Source organism: Cervus elaphus, chromosome 21 (genome assembly GCF_910594005.1).
Source record: "Cervus elaphus chromosome 21, mCerEla1.1, whole genome shotgun sequence".
Classification (NCBI taxonomy): domain Eukaryota; kingdom Metazoa; phylum Chordata; class Mammalia; order Artiodactyla; family Cervidae; genus Cervus; species Cervus elaphus.
In genome coordinates, this window is record NC_057835.1 from 7,253,584 (window position 1) to 7,259,879 (window position 6,296).

The window sequence follows — 6,296 nt, forward strand, 5'->3', positions numbered from 1 at the left end:
CCCAGGATTGGCCGACCACCCCGGCCAGATGAAGGTAGCTGGGCAGGCCCCGGGCCTCAGCCAGCCTCTGGCCCTAGAAAAGCCAGTCTGTCTCCTAGAGCTGCCGCACCAAATGATGACACATACAGTGGCTTAAAACAACTCCATCTATTCTCTCCGGGTTTTGGAGGCCAGGAGTCCCGAGATCAGCGGGCTGGTTGCCTCTGGAGGCTCCAGGGGGGCAATCCCTTGGCCTTCCAGCCCCTCCTGTCCCTTCTAGCCAGCAGAGCTCCCAGGCCCATGCAGCCTCTCCCCCAACCCCGTCCTTGCCCCCGGCCCCAGGGCCTATTGTTTCCAGGCAGACGTCTCCAGTTGCTCCCCCAGCAGACTGATGCTCCCTGAGGGCGGGTCCACAGGGAAGTGCTCCACCATCCCAGTGCTGGTTTAGGGTGCTCCCACCCCGGTGTCTTCAGCCCAGCCTTGGCAAAGCCTTTGTCTTCCCAGGCCTCGGCCGTGCCAGCCACTCAAGTAAATTAATGTTCTCGTCACCGCTGACTCAGAGATGAGAACACAGAAGACCCTGCCAATGGCTGCCCACCCCCAGCCCGCCCCAGAGCAGCCCTTCCCCTGGTGGGGACAGTGCCATGAGCCCAAGGAGCAGCCAGCCGCCCACAGTGAGGCTGCCTTGGTGTCCTTCCTAATAGAGTTTGGGGGCTTGGCGATCTTGCTCCAGCTCTTCGAGGAGGGCGGGGACCCCCACCTCATCTCACAAAAGAGGAAACCCAGGCTGGCACCCACCCTAGGGAGGGAAGCTTCAGCTCAGACTCCAGGCCTGGGAGGACCTGGAGGACTCGCCATGGCTCCTCATATTAGAACAGCCCAGGGGAACTCAGGGACCCCATGTTCCAGGAGCCTGTCCCCCGAGCCAAGGGGACCTCGGAAACCCTGTGGTCCAGGAGCCAGACCACACAGAGAACTCAAGAGAGCAGCAGACAGAGAATCCTTAGCCCTGGATGGCCCCTGGGTGCCTTGGCCCCTGGGCGGGCCTGGGTCTGCAGCCCTTCTTGATCTAGGCGGTGGTGAGCCAGCCGAGGCGGAGAGCAGACTGCTGAACAGTCTTCCCTGTTCAGCAGCAGGGAAGGCGGGACAGGGAAAGCAGAGGGCAGGGAGGTGTGGTCAAGGTCAGACATCACTGACAAATAGAGCAGTGGAGAAACCGGGAGAGGAGCGGCCTGAAGACAGGAGCGATGCTATCGGGGTTGCTGAAATGTTAATTACAGACCTCTCCACTGCTCCCAGATCAGAGGGTGCCCTTTATCTGCCAGTCGTCTCACTTCTGCTCTTCCCAGGCAAGCCTTGCCAGGAGAGGGTACAGGGTGGGGACTGCTTCCTAGTTCACAGAGAGCAAACAGGCACTAGTATACATGTGGGCTCTCCCCGTAGCTTAGATGGTCAGGAATCTGCCTGCAATGCACGAGACCTGGGTTCGATCCCTGGGTTGTGAAGATCTCCAGGGATGGCACCCCACTCCAGTATTCTTGCCTGGAGAATCCCCCTGGACAGAGGAGCCTGGCGGGCTACAGTCCATGGGGTCACAAAGAGTCAGACAGGACTGAGCTACTAACACTTTCACTGTTCCTCCCGTTTGATAGAGGAAGACTCTGATACAGAGACTCTGACAGGTGAAGTAACTTGTCCGGGGCACACAGCTCTTTCGTTGCAGAGTTTGAATCCAGGACTGTGGGGACCGCCCCCCCCTCACCAAGAGCAGACTCCCATCCCCTCCATCTCTGCTGCCTGGTTAATCAGCTCCATCAGCCTGGTCTCAGGGGTCTGCTGCTCCCCCCAGGGTTAGGGCGGAGCTTCTAGAGGAAGATCAGAGTGCTCCCTGCTCCATCAGCAGAGGCAGGGTCCCATCCTGCGTCTGCCTCCCCAGCAGGATGACCTTGGGCATGCTGCCTAACCTCTCTGAGCTGTTTCCTAGCCTGTAAATGGGCTGTTAAGAGGATTTATTTCCTGAATAAATAAGAGATAATACAAAACAAAAAAAGGAACAAAGCCTGCCTCACAGGACACCCTTAATAAGTGTCAGCTGCTGGCAGCGTCTCATGAGTGTTTGTTTAAGGCTGGAAAATCCAGGAACATTACAGGATCAAATGTGACCCCAATGGGGGGTGTTTCAGGGCTGTGACAGCAGTCAAGGGAAGGGAAAGCTTGCAAAGGTCCGAAGTTCACGTCAAGGCCCCTCACCGGCTGCTCGGTCACCAGAGTGCTGGCTGAGGGGATTATGGGGCCCTCGGGATGGATCTTATCGGATCAAGTTCTGCCCTCCACTCAACGGAATTTAGAATGAGTTCTCATTTCTGCTCGGCCCAGCCTGTTTCCCAGCACAGCGTGACACCCTGCCATTCCCCCAGAACCTTGGCTCTGAGCACCGCCACAGTCCAACGGCCCCCTCTTCCATCCAGCCCTGATGCTGTGAACAGAAATAGGGGCCAACTCACAGCCTTCACTTGCCCCTCATTCTGAACCAGTCCCTTGGCTTACCATTCAGGCGCAGCATGCCTACGCAGGTCCTTGGCCACAGGGACCCAGTGAAGCTTAGCAGGATCCTCTGGGGCCCTGCATGGGTTTCCCCGGTGGCTCAGACAGTAAAGAATCTGCCTGCGTTGTAGGAAACCCGGGTTTCATCCCTGGGTCGGGAAGATCCCCTGGAGCCCACTCCAGTATCCTTGCCTGAAGAATTCAGGCAAGAGGACAGAGGAGCCTGGCGGGCTACAGTCCACGGAGTCACAGAGAGTCAAACACGACTGAGTGACTAACACACAGTCAGGGCCCTGCAGGACACAAAAGCCTTTCTGTGTCCCCCCATTTCTTGTTTGTTGGATTTAGGCTTCATTCAGCCTCCTAGGAACCTTCCCTGAGTTCCAAGGAACAGATTCAAAGTTGAGAACTCAACCCTGGGGGGAGCAGCAGACCCCTGAGACCAGGCTGATGGAGCTGATTAACCAGGCAGCAGAGATGGAGGGGAGAGAGTCCCTTGGACTGCAAGATTCAACCAGTCCATCTTAAAGGAAATCAGTCCTGAATATTCACTGGAAGGACTGTTGCTGAAGCTGAAACTCCAATACTTTGGCCACCTGATAGGAAGAACTGACTTATTGGAAAAGACCCTGATGCTGGGAAAGATTGAAGGCAGGAGAAAAGGGGAGAACAGAGGATGAGATGGCATCACCGACTCAATGGACATGAGTTTGAGCAAGCTCTGGGAGTTGGTGATGGATAGGGAAGCCTGGCCCAACTCTCACATCTGTACACGACTACTGGAAAAACCATAGCTTTGACTATACAGACCTTGTTGGCAAATTGATGTCTCTGCTTTTTATTATGCTGTCTAGGTTTATCATAACTTATCTTCCAAGAAGCAAGTGTCTTTTAATTTCATGGCTACCATTCACAGTGATTTTGTAGTCCAACAAAATAAAGTCTGTCATTGCTTCCACTTTTTCTCCTTCTATTTGCCATGAACTGATGTCCATCCTAAAGGAAATCAGTCCTGAATATTCATTGGAAGGACTAATGCTAAAGCTGAAACTTCAATACTTTGGCCACCTGATTCGAAAAACTGACTCATTTGAAAAGACCCTGATGCTGTGAAAGATTGAAGGCGGAAGGAGAAGGGGACAACAGAGGATGAGGTGGTTGGATGACATCATCAACTCAAGGGACACGAGTATGAGTAAGCTCTGGGAATTGGTGATGGACAGGGAAGTCTGGCGTGCTGCAGTCCATGAAGTTGCAAAGAGTCGGACACACCTGAGTGACTGAACTGAACTGAACTGATGGGACTGGATGCCATGATCTGCTTTTTCACTCTCCTCTTTCAACCTCCATGAAGAGGCTACTGAGTTCCTCTTCACTTTCTGCCATTAGAGGGCTTGCATATCCGAGGCTGTTGATATTTCTCCCAGCAATCTTGATCTCCTTGCTTAGCCCTGCAATAAACCTTTCTCTGCTGTAAACTCCAGTGTCTGGGTCTGTTAATGAGGCTAAATCCGGTGCCCAGCTTCACAGGCACAGGAGGACAAGCCTGCGGGGCCCTCTCCCCTCCCCTAAACTTCTAGCTCTCCTACCCACACCCACAGACCAGCAGCAGCTAAGCCCCATCCCAGGTCAAAGGTTGTTCTCCACTGAATGGTGAATCCATTCTCCTCCACTATCTTTTCCCAAAGGATCAGCCTGGCAAAACATCTCAGGATAGGGGAATGGAAGTGGAACAGCCTGAGACACTTGAAACTGGAAGCAAAAATCCCAGGGGGAGGGCGGGGTGGGGGGAGGGTAAGCAGGCAGGGCCGGGACCCACCAGGATGCAGCTTCGAGTCCCCGACGTGAAGCATCAACTCTAGAACTTTAGGGGAAGACGAAATCGTGGAGAGTAACCCCATCTCCCCTCCAGCTCACCTGCCGCCCAGGTCCAGACCTAGATTTCGGCTCCTCCCCACCCCCGCCACCGACGCACCCCAACTAATTCTCAGTGAGCAGATAAGAGAGAAAGGCATTAGGAAAGCCCAACGCCACCTTTATTTCTGAGTCCGCGCATACTGGAGAGGGTCCTCGGGCGTACGGCCACAGTGGGCTCCCTCTCTGTCCTCCCCAGGACGCGACAAAAACGCCTAACCCCCGAGGGTCCACTGACCTCGGCGGCCTCGAGAACAGTTCAGAAACCGCGCCGCCTGCGGGCAAGGGTCGCTTAGCTGGGCATGCGCAGAGGGCGCGCCGCCCATAGAAGGGGGTCCTGGGCTGGGCATGCGCAGAGGGCGCGCCGCCCGTATTAGTGGGGCGGGGGTCCCGGGCTGGGCATGCGCAGAGGGCGCGCCGCCCGTATTAGTGGGGCGGGGGTCCCGGGCTGGGCATGCGCAGAGGGCGCGCCACCTGCGGTCCGGGTTCAGGGGCTGGGCATGCGCAGAGGGCGCACCGCCTGCGGGAGGGGCTCCCGGACTGAGCTTGCGCACAAGAATCAGTCTGGGGGCGGCAAAGAGAGGCGGGAGGTGCTGGCGGCCAGGAGCAGCACCCGGGAGAGCGCCCTCTACGTGCAAGAGCTTCCCGAGTGGAGGAGACGCACCCTTGGCCCCCCACCACCAGCCTCCTGGCCATCCTGGCAGAGGGTCTTGCCTCCTGCGGGCCACAGCTACCCACGTCTCCCCCTTTCTGCGCCTGCCTTCCTGTCCAAGCTCGGCCCCACACTTGCCCCTTCCGAGGACTCTCCCAGAAGCCAGGCTGATCTTTTCGATCAGATCACACCCACCCGGCTCAGTCCTTTCAAGACCGACATCCCCAGTCGGCTCCAGGGGGCTTGCCTGCTCCACCCTGCCCTGGTCTCCAGCTCCTCTCCATGCCCAGTAGTGGCGCTTTGGCCACAGGACCTTTGCACTGGCTGCTCTGCCCCCCCCCACCCTCCCTCCCACCCCGCATCCCACCTGCTTCTCCATGCTTCTTTTAGTTATCAATGATCCATCCCTCTGCTGTTTCCTTCCTACTGCCAGCCAAGTATCTCTCCAAAGGACTGAGTTACTGACTCAGTCGTGTCTGACTCTTTGTGACCCCATGCACTGTAGCCCGGCAGGCTCCTCTGTCCATGGGATTTCCCAGGAAAAAAAATACTGGAGTGGGTTTCCATTTCCTTCTCCAGGGGATCTTCCCGACCCAGGGATCAAACCCGGGTTCCCTCATTGCAGATGAGTTCTTTACCTCCTGAGCCACAAGAGAAGCCCAGAGGGCTGAAGACAGTCACAATTTTGCATTTACTCTCTGTAAGTCACTAGTGTCTGCCCCCAGACTGTCACCTTCAGGAGTGCAGGGCTTTCTTTCATTCCCAGGTCAATACCCAGTGCCCATCATAGCACCTGGCACCCAGTAGGTGCTCAATAAATATTCAGGGGTGAGGAGGAAGGGGAGAGGAAGGAGGGGGGGACCCCGAGGGTGGGCATTGTGGGGTCCTTGGAGGACCCCGAGTGCTTCTTCTGAAGGAGGATGAACAACAAAGCGTGAGGGAGTGAACTGGCAGAGCAGGGTGGGGCTTCCACGCTGGGAGCAGAGTTCAGCTCAGGTGAGAGGAGGACTCACAGCAGAAATGAGGAGCGGCCCGAAACTTCCATCATGTGGTCACAGGTAGCTCTCACACGTGAGCTCGCTGAATTCTCACCCTGGCCCACAAGAGAGGTGTCCCCATGCCCCCAGTTCACAGAGGAGCAAGTGGAGGCCAGGGAGGTGAAGGGCCTCATTCGGGCCCCACGTGAGGAGGTGCTGCTGACCCCATC